Here is a 16,343-nt window from a genome sequence, read left to right on the forward strand (position 1 = left end):
TACAATACAACCTATGAGCCCTTCTTATGAATACAAATGAGATGCAATTTGTTTTTGAGGTTGTTGAAATACTCTACTCATGAATTCACTATCTCTCAAAAGAATTTGAGTGAAAAACTGAAGTGAAAAATATCATGTGAGTGAGAAAATGAATATGGGTGAAAAGCAAAGAGTAATTGATTCAAATTGATTGAATTGCAGTGCTTTTGAGTGTAAAGTGCTCTCATATTTATAGTTGAAAGATTTCATACGTTGAGGGTATGAAAGAATGTCAAAACAGTCCATTTTGAACGATCAAAACGCTTAAAAAATGAAAAGACACGCCTTTTTAAAGTTTCAGAAAAAATGACAAAATTAGTTGACTGGAACAGTTGTTAGTCGACTAATAAATAGCTATTAGTAGACTGACAGTTATCGTCCGTCGACTGATCTGTTAATCGAGCCGTTTGAAAATCTGAAGTTTTGAAACTTAGTTGACTAGAGAAAAGTTAGTCGACTGATAATATCATCAGTAGACTGAAAAACCTTTCAGTCGACTGCTGCTAAAATTTTCTAAAAAACACAAGTTCTGTCCGGTCGACTGATAAAAGCATTAGTCGACTGCTGCTAAATTTCCAGAAAATAGACATACTGTCCGGTCGACTAATTTGATAAAAATGACATTTTGTTTACAAAAATTGCCGCGAAAGGATTAGTCAACTGGTGAGTCTATTGGTCGACTAATAAACACAAAAAATTAAATAAAGAGTTTTCTAAAAAGATTTTTCTGAAGGGTTCTTTTAGAAAAGTTTTTCAAAAGTCTTTTTAGCTGAAATGCAACCGAAATATGCACTGTAAGTAAGGCTCTTACAAGAATCTAAGACTTTTAATGAATTTAACATATGCACACTAGTCTTCGAAGATTCTTCATCGATTTCTTTAATGTTTGTCATCTTTCTTTATTGTCTTAGCTGAAAAGCAGTTGATTCACTTGTCCATCATCAAAACCTTGTACTTGAAGTATCATGTACGGCTTCATTGTCGTAACAATCTTCCCTTTTTTGATGATGACAAACTTAATCAAAGATGAAACATTTAGATGCATAGATGGAGATTTTACTCTCCCTATCAATATGCTGCAAAACATTAAAGTTAGTACATTTAAAGCACATATATCACATATTGATTGGTTTGCATTTCCATCATTACTTCATGCATTTTTATAACTTTTTCATAAATGCAATTTTCAATACTTTCATGTAATTTCCATGTCATTTTATGTAATTTCCATTTCCATGTCATAATGCAATATGCAATTTCTATCTTTTTCTTTTTCTCCCCCTTTGTCATAATAAAAAAGAGTAAGGGCAGAAATAGCATAAGCAAAATGTAAATTCAAGTTCAAAATATTAGAACCCATAAAGTAGCAAAGTTCAGTAAAAACAGAAAACAAAGATCAGAAAAGTGAGTTAAGCAAGTCCTTGATTGCAGTAATATCTTTCTGAATCGAAGAAAGTTGTTGAGTCACATCTTCACAAAAAGTGTGTTGATGCAGCTCCAAAGCTTCCAGTCGCTACAAAACTTCATCGTTGTCTTGAGTAGTAGAAAATTTCTTTCATTTTGCTTGAGATGAAAGTGTCACAGAAGATGGTGAGGGTTCATAAATTGATGGTTCAGTAGGATCAGATGGTTCAGTTTGATCAACTTTTAAAGGAGGCAGATATTTGATTTTCATTCATTTAAAAATAGTTTGATCAAAGAACTCCTTTTGCTTAATATATTTTTCATTGGTTAAGGGAACTTTGAAATGTCTGAAAATACGAGTTAGAAGACATCCATAAGGAAGAAATGGTTTTTGTTTCCACAAATTGGTAAAATACACGTTGGCCCAATTTACAAAAATATTTCCAAGTAAGACATAAAGAGCCATAGAAAGATCTGTGGAATAGTAATCAAAAGAACCAGTTTTAGGTAGAACATTGTGGGCAAGAATTCGTCCAGCAATGCGTGCACGAGTTTGAAGATTAGTATTTTTGAAAGGAGGACAATGAGGTGCACTGGGAAGAAGAATTTGTTCAAAAATTCTTTCATCATTAAGTTCAATAGTATTGAAAAGAGTATCTGAAGGTGGAATTTCTAGGATTTGTCCAAGTAGTTTAGAATCAAACTCAATTTCAACATCACGAACAAGAGAGGAAAGAACTCCAGTTTCATGATCAATTTGTAAATTTGTATAAAACAAGTGAATCAGAAAAGGATAATGAAGGGTGTCTCCACAAGCATAAAAAAGATGTGAAATACTTGGAAATAATTCTCTGATTTTGTAACGAGAAAACATGTGAAAGAGGACATTTTGACCTGGTAAAATAGGTAGTGCAGAAACCGATCCAAAAGTATCATATAAAAGAGGATTTCAGAGAAATCTGAGAGAAAATCCATATTTTGCTAGAGGTGTAGGAGGAGGAGAACCTTTTGTGGATGCAGTCTTCTGACGAGGCATGGTTAAAACAGATTCACCAAAAAAAAAATTCAATTGCAGAGAATGATTTATGAACACAGTTGTTGAGAAGAACAGTTGAAGATGGTGTTGATGTCGGCTTCTAAATGACGTCCGGCGGGAGGAAGATATCTGTCGTCGTGCAACAGAAACACTTTGTGCAAAGTGAACGATGTGCCTTCAAATTCGTTGGTAGTGGCCAAAATAATCAACAGTAACAACCCACTGAAAAGGGATGTCGATTCTCCACAGATTTTAGGCAAGAGGGAAGAGACGAGGAGGAGTCCGCGGTGGATGACAGCAAGTGAGAGGAGGTTGCCACAAATTCCGCTGAGGACTGAAGAGACACCAGTCACGGCAAGAGCATTCCAGCGAAAAGTCAAGAGACTCCCTGTCACAGCCAGAAAATTCCGGCGAGGAGAGGTTCGAAGGGCACTCCGAGGGTTTTTTGGAAGAGAGAGAGGGTTTTGTTTTTTAAAGGGTTTCGTTTTTAAGAAAAACAAAAAGGTGCGTAAAACAAAACCCGGGCCGTTCACACCCCTAGTTGCAAGACAGCATCGAACATAATTACGAGCGACTTAATTACTTGGAAAAGACATACAGAAAATCTCATTTCAGTTTCATTGTATTTGAATTTGACTCGAAAAGTCCATCGTGCAACTTAGAGGGACATGCTTGTTCAGTCAACAGAAAATTTTAGAAATGGCAAAATCGTACACGCAGAGAAGGAGGCTGCCTGCAAGGGAAGGCTGTGAATAAGGCTATATAAATTGATGCAATTAGACACAAAGGAACTCAACTTGGTGACAGAAGATGGAAGCCATAAGCAAGTTCAGCTATGGTGCTTTCCGCCACATCTACCCTTCCATTACCACAAAGCCTGCAGGCTCAAACTCAACCACTCTGCTTAGGGTTCCATCAACAACCAAGTTGCCATCTCAAAGACTGCTTAGTCTGACACCTCCTCGCAGCTTACTCCTTAACAAGGATCCTTGCACCCTCCTCCAAAACCAAGATGTGCAAAATGGATCATGGTACTTCCCTCTCACTACAACTATAACCCATTGCATCGAAATTCCTCATACCTATAATTTACAAACTTATATTGACAAACTTAACACATGTTAGCAATCATTCAAGCACCTATAATTTTTTTACATAAATCTTTGCCTTTAGTTTGTCTTTTTTTGCATGGTGGTGGCAATCATGCATCAGGGATTCTTGCACTATCATTATTGTATAGTAAACTAATGAGACCAAGAGTGTTTAATATTTAAAAACCTTATTCAACATAACGGTATCTTTTATTTTAGTTAAGCCGCCTCATCAAGTAACATGAGATAATTTCTTTTGAAAAGTTAGGCAAAGCAAAGAGAAATTATCCTAATATTAAGAAAAAAAGGTTGGAATCTTCGACCTTTTATCCATTTTTTTCCCACGCATTAAACAGGTCTTAATTGAGAACTATGGGTGTCTACCGTGTTTGAAATGCAGGGGCAAATTATTGTAGGGACAACTTAATTTGTCCCATGCCTTTGGTTTTAAAGGGACATGCCAGTCGCACCTAGGGCTGGTAAACGAGCCAAGCTTGAGCACATTCTTGTGGCGAGCCCAGCCGACCTCATAATGAGTCCGAGTTAAACATACATCGTTTGAGCTGACTTGTTTATAGAAAAAAAATACAATGGTTTAGAACTGAAAGAAATAGGATTATAAAAAATTACATGTAAAAAATATATTACAGTAATACCTAACGAACTTATATACCAGTCGGGCGGAGCTGAGAACCAATTGTTTGTATTCAGCTTGTTGAGCCTATTTTAGGAGTTCGAACCAGCTCTTTATGAGCCCAACATGAACCAAAGAAGTTTCCCTGGCCTAGTGGCACCCCCTGGCACGTGCCTGGATGTTCAGGCAAAGTTTGTCCAGCATGTCAAACGTCCCTATGTGGACACAATAAATTTTTTTTAAAAAGCATCATGAGAAAGTTCCATGGTTTCAATAGGTAAAATTAGGGTTCAACTTTTTTTGGAGTTTAAGAAAATTGCCGCTCCCTATTCCTTTATTTCTCCTCCTTCCACTTTCTCATCCCTTCACCCTTTTTATTTTTCTTCTCATCTTATTTCCCTTCTCCCTTTCTTTCTTTCACTTTGTTTTGTGTTTTTCTTTTGTGTATGTTGTATTTTGTTTTGCAGGTGTTGCAGATTTCTCCGGAGAGCTTCCAACTCAAATTCGGCTTGTTGTCATACAACACCGAGACCCAACCGTATTCTCTCTTCAACCGAGCCTCCATCTATGCTTCCAACACTGATCTCCCCCTCTGCAATTTGGCTCTCGAAAAGTTGCAACAGCTGGGAATAAGTTGCAAACCTCCCAAGACGTCTAGGGCGTGTTTCCAATCTCCATTGACCACTCGTGTTCTCCCCCAATTCATCGGATGAGCCGAGAGGTAAGCCACTCTTTCCCTTGTCTTCGAGTGTCAAGTGTGTTGGGTCATGTCGTAGGTCTGGTTGTGGGTCAGTCTTTTGAGTGTTCTGTCAGTCAAAACTTCATATTTTTATGGTTTAAAATGTTGTTTTGATCGAGTTCTTGCATGAGCAAGAATTGATCTTGGTCATGGTGGTTTTAATTTTAATTTTATTAACTTTAGTTCTAATTTTTAACGGGAACTAACATTAGGTCAATTAGGTGTATTTGCTATTGTTAAATCTTTAAGTTAGGTATAGTTAACTAGTAAGTACATTAGGATATATTTGATAGTTATCATTAGTCGAGTAGTATAGTTCGTCTTATATATTTTTTAATTGTGTTACTAGTTTTCATTTGACCAAATTTGGTTCATATAGGTCAATTAGATTGAGTAGAGTTAGGTCAACTTATGTTAGTGCAATTAGTCTATTAGGTTAGCATTTCAAATTTTTTTCTTTGCATTTCATTTTTAGCAAGCTTTGACTTTTGATTAGGGTTAGGTCATAGAAACCGTGTAGTGTATTTTAGGTAAGTTCAATTAATTGTTTCCTTTAGCCCTAGATAAATCTTGCATTTTGAATCCTTAGGTTAATTACCCAATTTTGGTTCTATATTTTAATTTTTTTGGCAAGTACTCATTTTGGTAGGTTTAAAGTAGTAATTAGATTTTTTAGTTAGGGTTTCATAAAAATTGTCTAGTGTATTTAGGTAAGTAAGTGGCATTTTGTTAAGTCTTACTTTAGTTTCCATTCTTTGATCTATAGGTTAGATTTTGAATTTGAATTGATTAGCATAAATTTCAGATCTTGTTTGATTTGCTTTAATTAGGATTAATGATTAGGGGATAGTAAAAATCATATAGGGTGGCAGTTTAGGCAAGTCGAGTCATTTATTTCTTGAAGTTTTATTTGCTTTTTTATTTGGAATGCTTAGGTTAATTTCCAAATTTTATTCCTTTAGTTTGTAATTAGAGAAAAATTCTATTTTGGTAACTCATTTAGGAGGTCTTTAGCGTAGGAAACAATTTCAACCTTGCCTTGCTTGTTTCTTTGCTTAAGTTCAGAAATTTATTTAATTGCTCTTTTAATTATCAGTTCAAATTCATTTTTTTATTTTTAGTAGGTTGTATTAAGTCTTAGTGGGGTCCACTAGGGGGCGTGAGCATCCAATCTTGAATCAAATTCATAATCAACCCTTGTGCCCTAATTAGCCTAATTGGAGTTCATTTAGCTTTAAATTAGATTCTAAAATTAAGTAAGGTAGATGTCTTTAAACTCAATCTTTATATTCAAGATAATTTAGTATAGTTTACATTAAGTACATTTGGTTAGTGTAGTTTTAGTTGTTTAAGTTACATTAGTTATGCGTTTAGTATAAATATTGCTAATCTATGCTTAACTTAATTAGTGAATCGTGTATTTAATCAAGTTAATTTAGTCTAACATATTATAATATCGTAGTTAGATTCTAATTTTTGTCATTTATATTCCTTCTATGCTTAGCTCAGACATGTTTAATTTTGTTTAGTCAATTTGTTTAGCTTAGTTAAGTAAATTGGTTAATTTAGCACTTTTCATTAATGCTTAGATTAGTTATTGTAATGGTAGCATAGTTAGCAAGTAGTTGCTATTATTTTAGTTCTTAATTATTTTATTTATTTCTCTACTTTAGAGTAGGTTTAAATTCATGAATTTTCTATGCTTTGCATCAGTAATTAAGTTTTAACTAATTACTTCTTTGGTTTTTATATTTTTAGTTAGTTAATTAGTCAAGCAAAGTCAAAATAGAATTTTGGCAAAATTCACATTTTTTATAAAATTTGGGTTATTATTTCATGAATGTTTGCCACGCGTTTTGACCTAAAAATTTTATACTGATTTCATCAGCATAGCTACTATATCTTAGCCAAATTTTAGAATTTTTCATGCTAATTTGGTCAAGTAATTAAATTGATTTCGAAAACTAGTTCTGCAGAAATTCCTGTTTTGATTCTTTGTTGTCAAGGGGCATTTCCATAAATTGAAAAATCATTTTCTGTGGATTTCAGATGAATTTTTAAACTTTGTAAATTGGGTTTGATCTCTGAGTGTGTTTAGAGTGTCTCTATAAAAATTCAGAGTAATCTAACCGCCTTTACTTTTTCAAAACCCTGATTTCCAAAGTCTGCCCTAGTATTTCTTGCTCGACTAGTAGTTAGGGTAATTTAGTAAATTTATATTAGAATTAGGGTTTAATTTTTATTTTGTCATTTTTTTGCTTATTTTCTATTAGAATAGGTTATGTTATTTTGTCAGAATTTAGTAAATTAGTTTTGATTCATTTAGTTAATTATTTAATTAGTTATTTAATTAGTTATTTAATTTCATGATCTACTTGCTTTGTAATTTGGTTAATAGTTCGTTGATTAGTGTATAGTAGTTGTAGTTTTAGTAGTGTTAGATTTAATTTATTTGTATTTTAATAATTGTATTTTTATTATTTTTGTTAGTTGGATGATTAGTTTATTTATTTCATTAACATGTTCTTTAGTTGATTTAAATATTGTTTAGTGTTAAATAAATTAGGCACTAACATTATTAGTTAAGTTGCATAGTTTAGGTTTTTTTTCAGGTTCAAATTCATAAGGAGGAGGGCGAATAGTGAAAGTGGATGCAGTGGCTTCTTCAAAAAACATCAGAGTCCGAGAACATAGTTTAGGTTTTAGTACTTATTATTTTGTGAACTTGTAGTCAGTGCATTTCTTTTATTCTTGGAAATATTAATAAAGTGAATAATTTGAGCGAATTATGCATTGCCTGATTCCGTTCCCAGAGTTCGACCTGGTCTTACCACTAGTGTAAATTGGTTTATTTTTATTATTTGGTGTACAGTTTACATGCGAGTTTTATTGAAAATCTATTTTAAAAATTGCTTTCATAAAGCTACACCGGCAATCATGCCTCAATTTATAGTGGGAGGAGAGTGGGGGGTTACATACATGACATTTATGTATGTGAACCCTTCACATGCCATATTGAATGTGAAATCTTCACATTAATGTAATCCACTCCCCACTAATGTCTTTATTAGTGCCTTGTGTCAAACTGGGTCACTTAAGGTTAGACTTGGTCCAAAATATCCAACATTCTCATGTGAAGGCTGAGCTAGCAGGATTTTTATTTGAAATCTATGCAGATCAATTCCAATATAATATGGGTTGAAACTCTGACATATTAAATTATCACTTCAAACAAAAACACAAATTAACTACAACAAAAAGCTATACACAAATGGGGCAGAACTAGAGCATTTGTTGGCCTAAATCTTCACGCACTTTTGGATGGTGGTAAGCCAAATGTGTAACATATTAGTACCTAAACTTGTAGTGAAATGCCTATTATAATTAGAAAAAGTTGGGTGTATTTTGATTATTGCCAAAATTTTAGGCATGTTTTGAAATATTTTTTAGAAAAAAATATTATTGTTAGTTATCAAATATTACTAAATTATCTCTCTCTCTCTCTCTTTTCCATTTATAACATGAAGAAACCTCTCCCGACAAGAAGACTTGGTCATGCTGGCTCTACCTTTCAAAGTTCGTGCCGACGACATTAACCTTCGAGGATAGAATCATAAGCCTATGTTGGGTGTCAGCTTTTGCAGGTTACAAATCTTTTTTTTTTTTGAATGGCAAGCTGGGGTTAGGCAAACCAATGCCAGATTTCATTGAGAATCAATAATCGTAATGAGGGACAAATATGGGGAATGATCCTTCCATGATTTTTGGATTCCCGCTTTTATATTCTAGCTAAATTACGAGCTATTTGATTTCATCTGTAGTTAGATTTTTGTACATCAAATCTTTCCCAACTAGACAAAAGATTCCTCATACATAGAGGAATGTCAAGACCCCTGGTTTCTTCCCATAGTGACAAAAGATTAAAACGGCAAAATATCGATAGTAAAAAACTTAAGAGATTTTGAAATTTTTCATAAATCTTGCATTTACAAATAAAAATCTGTGGTGTTTTCATGACAAATATGTGTTAAAAAACATAAATATCATGATATTTTTCATGGTTTGAAAATCTCATGAGAAATTATTGTTTTAAACTTTCAAGCAATTTCTAGCAATATTATCACGAGATTTTTATAAATCTCGTGATATTTGTCATAGAGCTTCTTCCTTCTGGAAATTTAAAAATTTTAATCCCTAGGGCCAGCCAGCTGCCCATCTCTACTTTAGCACCTGGATCTATTAATGTGAGAATGTCTGACCATCTGCTCCATTCTTCCGATTTACCTAGGACTTGAAGAATCTGTTCCGATTTTTATCTGATTGAGATTCTTCCTTTCTTGCTCAAACACTTGTTGGTTCATCCAAATATGGGGTTTGTTAATCCAGCTGCATCCAAATATGGGGTTTTTCTTCACCATGACTTCCCAGACTGACCTTACTGATGAGAATTCTCACTTTGGGAGCCATTCCAAACAATCTGCAATTCAAAGGGACCATTTTTTACTTTGCACCATCCGCTTAATTTGTATTGGGAATCCGGAGATAGTTCTCCCTACCATCTGCACCAAATTAGGGTTTGTTTTGGAATATAAAAAATGAAAGCTTTTATCAGAAAGGTTCCTACCAACCCCGCGGAGCGCCCGTTGATCCATATTGACAACTTAACACATGTTAGCAATCATTCAAGCACCTATAATTTTTTTACATAAATCTTTGCCTTTTGTTTGTCTGTTTGTGTTTTCTTTTTTTGCAAGGTGGTGGCAATTGCACATCATGCACCAGGGATTCTTGCACTCATTGTATAGTAAACTAATGAGACCAAGAGTGTTTAATATTTAAAAACCCTATCCAACATAAGGGTATCTTTTATTTTAGTTAAGCCACCTCATCAAGTAACATGAGATAATTTCTTTTGAAAAGTTAGGCAAAGCAGAGAGAAATTCTCCTAATATTAAGAAAAAAAGGTTGGAATCTTCTAGACCCAAACTTTTATCCATTTTTTCGCCATGCATTAAACAAGTCTTATTTGAGAACTTTGGGTGTCTACCGTGTTTGAAATGCAAGGGCAAATTATTTTAGGGACAACTTCGTCCCATGCCTTCGGTTTTAAAGGGACATGCCAGTCGCACCTAGGGCTCATAAATGAGTTGAACACCACAATTATAAAGTGTTCCAGTGCTTGGCCCTTTTAAGTGAGAGAGGGAGGTAGAACACTCTGCTTCCCGCCTGTCACCAAATAAACAGGGGCACAGACTTATAAAGTGTTCTCTTGGATCACACCACGATTACTGTAGCAACTTTGGTGATTATCCATTTTTATCATACAAAATTTTAGCATGATTTGGACCATTACTATCTCAATATTTCCACTCAATGAAATAATTAGGGGTCAATATCATTTTTGTTTATTTTGTATGATGAACAATATATTACATGTTTCAATTTATATAAGATAGATAGAGGGTTTCTTCTATGATGCTAAGAAGTTTGCACTTTGTAATTGTGGATGCAGCGTGGAGATAGGTTTGTCCTAAGACTGAAAATTTCAAAAGTTTCTACCACACGTCTATTTTTTGATTTCTTCATTTTCAAGCTTCCAAATCAAGAGGTGACTATCACAATTGAATAGTAAGAAGAAATCATGTCAATTGGATGAAAGAAAAAGAAAAAACTGCTGACTTTTTGCTTGTTAAATTCTCTTCTAGTCTTGGAAGGAAGTTCAATAATTGCTTGGATTGACAGAAACAACCATCCCGCACATATTACATGGGAAGTAAAATGGAAGTTGCAGTCTGTTTGATGCTACACTTGTACACATTGTCATGCATACATAAATGTTTCTGCTAGAGGTCATCAATACAACATCCACAAAAGCAAAATTACCTACAAAGAAAGGAGAAACATGCTAGTTTTTTCTACCTCGGTAAGGTTGTTAATACATGTTGGTGTCTTTACGTAGGCATTCTAGTTCAAATAGATAGAAGAAATGGTGAAAGCTTTTAGTGTTGCTGGAACTTTTCTATTAAAATGTTATACAATAAATTAATTCTTGTGCACTCATTTCTATTCCTTACAATTCCTAGGGTAGTTCAAATAGACAGGGTCTATTTGTTTCATGGGAAATTGTTGAGCTGAAATTCCTTCTTCTTCCTTTCCTATTCTTAGTGAAACAAACAACAAATTATCATGGTAGGAAAGTGGTGTGCTCAGACAAGTGAGTCCTACTAGTTTTCTTGTGCAAATCCTTTCATACCTCCCCGCCTATGAAAGCATTCTCATGTGAAGGCTGAGCTAGCTGGAGTTTTTTAGAAATTTGTACCCATTTCCACTCAAGGTCTAAACGGAAGTGAAAAGAAGAAGAAAAAGAAAGTAAACACTGTCTTTTTATGTGGTTCAAAAGCAGGGATAATGCTTTTCTTATTTTACTATCCTTGGCTCTTTACAATTGCATAGACTATTTCCCACATATCATGGTGAGATCAGTCGGTTGCAATACAACAATTGGTGGTTTTTTTCCTCATCGAGTTTCCTTCCCTTATAGTCTGATTTGCTGAGATTGGAGAGTTGCATACTTATGCTTTGATACTTCATACTTATCCTTCAACCCTTCTAGAATACTGGTACCATTTGATCCTTCATTAGTTGGTATTTGGATCAGTTTTGAGTTTGAACTAGTATCACTAATAGTTCCCTACAAACCCGGCATTAGAGATTGCCATAAGCCAAGTTTGGGCCTTGAATTTTGAAACAAGGATTTAGTTTTTTTTTTTTAAAGAGTAATTTGAAATGCTTTTTTGAAAGAGTGAAACATGGGTTTAATTAATGGCTTGGTAAACACATCTACTACTTGTAACTGTGAAGGGATGAATCATGTACCTAGTAGCTGCTAAGCCACATTCTCATGAACAAAGTGATAATCGATCTCAAATGAAGAACGGGATTAACTAGCATGTGAAGGACAGGTAAATTGTCACAAAAAACAAATGGATAATGGGAATATCAATGCCAAGATCTTGAAGAATTAAGTTAATGCATGTGATTTATGCTGCCATTGATGAGAAAGTGGTGAATATCTCGTAAACTTGAACGAAAACAATTGGCTATTTATTGGCACTCAATGAAAGTGGTGAATATCTCGTAAATCCATAGTGAATTCACAATTTTACTAGGAAATGACCTCAATGAAAAATGTGCAATTACTTCTCATAACCATAATGTCATCAACATAGAGAAGCAAGAGTATACAACCTTGAGTATTTTGGCAAATTTACAAAGAAAAGTTTGCATCACTGTAATAGAATCCCTTGGCCAATAAGAAAATGTTGAACCTATCAAACCTTGTCCAAGACAACTACTTAAGTCCTTATAAAGCCCTTTTAAATTATAATAATAATTAGGTCTTTGAGAATCTGAGCTATTGTTTCATTAATATAGGTTTAATTAAAAAAACACACAAGAAAGTATTTTTTATATCCAATTGGCAAAATTTTTACCTATAAGCCAACACTATAAAAAATTATCTTTTTACTGGTGCGCAGTAATGAAGCGTATTTGCTGGTGTGAGTAATATGTTCATGCCAGTAAAGAAGTATATTATATTGGCGCAACATACATTGCGTCAATATAATATCTTTACTGGCATGAGTATATTTTGCACCAGTGAAGTAATAATCTACATTATGGTTATGGTGCTCTGTGTGATGACTAGACAAAAAGTCTCAATAAAGTCAGCTCTTGGTAGTTGGGTGTACCCATTAGCAACTATGCAAGCTTTTAATCTATCAAGAGATCCATTTTCTTGGTAGTCGGTGGTCGATGTGATGATGAGAGAAAATATCTTAATAAAGTCAACTCTTGGTAGTTGGGTGTAACCTATTAGCAACTATGCAATCCTTTAATCTATCAAGAAACCCATTTTCTTATGGACAAGTTCCCAAGGGATTCCATTTCACCTTTCATAGCTATATACCACCTCCGAAAAATTATGTGGGATTGGGTTTCACGTTCCCGTGATCATATTGTGGGAATTCAAATCTGGAGTGCTACTAATAACAATATCACTTTGATTTACATTTTGATGGTGCTATTAATTGAGGTCACGATTTTGTTGATTTGTAGCAAGATGTTGTCCATGTAATTGACCCACGATTCCATATATATCTGATCAATGTGACTGCCATGATAGGATTCAGCTGCCTGTTAATCAACAATCAAGAGATGCCTATGATCTAAGGTTGATAATGCCATAGAGTTGGTTTGCTGGTATGATTCTTTCTCTTGCTCACAACCTGCAATCCACTCAAAAAATGTAGAGATCTCATTCTGATTTATTATTAGAAGAGCTATAACTATCATTACCTAAAAAAGAAGTTAATTATTATCATAAAAAACAATGTGTACGAATGTACACACGCTCTGTTTCAACGTGTTGACACAGATAACCCTGGTAGTTTTCCTTATAACCCAAAAATACACAAGGAAGAGATCTCAAATCAAACTTATGCTTAACATAGTCTCAGAGACATGAATAGTATTGAGACCCCAAAACTCACATAACAAAGGCAGCTGCACATGGTTGGTAGGAGCTATCAGTGCATGTCGCCTTGTGGTGGGTGGGATCTTGCAGGTTTAAAACCCGAGTGGTATGGTTGAATAATAATCGGTGGGGTCTGTCGAACCCGACTTGCCTATAAAAACAAAAATTGTTCAAAACTGGCATGGGGAGCTTATTAAGCAACCAAACAGCCATGCAAAAGGCCTCAACCCAATATATTTTAGAAACATTGGCATGCAAAATCATCTAAAGGCCAAGTTTAGTTATGCTCTATTGTTTCCTCTCAACATGACCATTTTGTTTGGGTGTTTTGGGGCAAAACATGCTGGTGAATGCCATGATCCTACAAATATCTTGAAAATTAATGCTAGAAAAGTCACCACCATCAGATAAAAACATCTTAATATTCTTTTAAAAATGCATGGTTTATAACCATTTTGTGAAATTTATAAAACAAATCCAATAAATCTGACTAAGTATTAGTTTTAGATTGATACATAACATAATCCTGGGCCATGTGAGAAGTTGTCCTTTATTTTTTTTTTCAGTAGACCATACTTTGGATGTCAACAAACTAATCTAGACCTAGTTGATTTCCCATTTCTCCTTTTTTTTTGTCACCATTTTTTATTAGATTTATACAAAGCAGGAAAATCTTGAAAAAAATAATCCTCGAGTCTTTTTTGAACCCTAGGTTTGGTGGATATGCATAAATAATTCTAACTCTAGTTACAAACTTAGGTTTTCTCTTGTTGAATGACCTTTTTTTATGTCGAATGCATCAGGTGAACAAAGTGGACAACATTCATTAGCATCAGATGAACAAGGTGGACATGCATGAAGGTAGACCGTAATGCTACTTCTGTTGACTTTAATGCTAATTTTTTACTAAATATTTATTTTTAATTTGGTTGGATAGTCTAAATGTGTGTATACAGAAGATCTATATAAGTAAGGTCATTAGTGAAAAATCTGGAACAAAATACTATGTACGCTATGCTAGAGATCTGTATTTACTTTTTAACCCTCGACACATCAATTGCTTTGTATTTGTGTCTGATGTTGACATTCAAAATAATCTCTAGATTACTGGGAAATCTGAAAGAAATGAAGGATACAGTAAAGCATTTCATCATATCGTATTAAGCATTTCATCAATGTTTTGCCTATTCTATAGCTAGCCAATGATTGAATTTAATTTAGATGTAGGACAATTAATGAATAAAGATTGTTGACATGTGCATCAGGGCTAATTGGGTTTGTGAAGTTGATAACATTGAACATCATGGACTCTCTTTGTGTGCCTGAACATGTACGGGCATCTGCGTTGTGTTTAACTTTGTTGATGGAGTGCGACAACTTTATTTTTGCTAAGATACTTCCAAGCTTAGGTTTTATTATACAAATCATATGAGTCGGATATTGTTATGTTCCTACTACAAAAATTTTGTTTTATTGCTATAGTCCTGATTGAGAATTATCTATTGATTAAGAAATCTCATTGAGATTATTTGTGATTTTTTTCATTGTTGGTGATTTTTATTCTTAGTTGATTGAGAAGTTTTATTTGTCAAAGAAGCAGATTATGTACAGGTGTACTCACATTGTTATTGCTTTTTAGGTGAAGAAACAAAGAAAAAGACAACTTTTGGTGACTCTGGTAGTTGTCCCCATCATGAAAATAGTCCTTCTGCACCTAACAGCTTGCAAATATCATGGTGCCATGTACTGTTTAGCATTGCCAAAGATACTAAATAATTGAAACAGAAAATCACTTGTTTGATTCATACTTTTTGAATCTGAATATAGTGATGCTACAACAAAAGTCGCACGAAACTTGTTAAGCTCCAATGCAAAAGATTCAGAAAATTCTTGACATTGTTAAAGCCTTCCAAGTATTTGGAAATGTTTTTAATCATGTCTACTCTACTTGTGACACTGATTGGCATTCACTTAATTTATTTGGTCCATAGTGGGTGATGATGCTAGCCAAATACCCTATCATCTTGATTTTCACTTGGGTCATCCTCATTATTATTAATATTATTGTTCAACGTGTTTTGTTGATTGCTTGCATGAAATAAATGTAATTTCATTATGGTGGTTAAATTCAGGTGTGGGATGTCCTCTCAAACCAGGAAGTAGTGGAGATTGTTTCTTTAGTCATAAAGAAAGAAACATCAACGAGAAGTCTTGTGGAATATGCAGTTAATGCATGGAAATGTAGTAAACCAGGATTGGTTGTTGATGATTGTTCATCTATATGCTTATTCTTTAGTTCTTCAACAATCTGAAGTCAAGACAATTTACTCGATCATGAATCGTTGGTTGGTGCAAGAATCATACATAAGGGCTAAGGGGATCCTTGTATAAATGGCGTTGTTACTTTTGGCCGCTAATGTTATAAATGCGTGTTCAAGAACCTTAAAATGTTATAAATATCTTTGCTTAGTATTCTTGTATATCTATTTCTTGTAATTACAACTAAACTTTTTCTATGTATATCAGTGGCTTGATGATGATGATCATCGTGAGAAGTTACAGATGACATTCCTATTCCATTATGAATATGAGTCACACGATGAAAATCTTGAAGTTAACTTTTTGCCTAAAAGATTAACTGGCGGAGTAGGCCATGCATCCTTGATGGTGCTTATATCTGCTTCAATGGTTGCTAGAGAGTGCACTCAAAGATTTGCTTATTTTTTACAAATAAAATAATCACAAGTTTTCCCATAAGCCTTATGTTTTTGAAATCCTTGATATTTAACATAATAACCAAGAAGCATAAAATATAATTTTTAGCTTTTGTGTTCAATATTTAGATATTGCATTGAATTCACACT

The 16,343-nt window shown here is 34.0% G+C and overlaps 1 long non-coding RNA gene across 1 annotated transcript; it reads left to right on the forward strand.

Moving 5' to 3' along the window:
* The first annotated feature begins 4,849 nt into the window (after positions 1-4,849).
* LOC149815653 (uncharacterized) lies at positions 4,850-15,518 on the forward strand. Its single transcript, XR_016428067.1, has 3 exons — positions 4,850-4,925; positions 14,283-14,340; positions 15,119-15,518. It is a non-coding gene; the product is annotated as an uncharacterized LOC149815653 (long non-coding RNA).
* The last annotated feature ends 825 nt before the right edge of the window (positions 15,519-16,343 follow it).

Source organism: Nuphar pumila, chromosome 15 (assembly GCF_984573655.1).
Source record: "Nuphar pumila chromosome 15, dmNupPumi1.hap1.1, whole genome shotgun sequence".
NCBI lineage: Eukaryota > Viridiplantae > Streptophyta > Magnoliopsida > Nymphaeales > Nymphaeaceae > Nuphar > Nuphar pumila.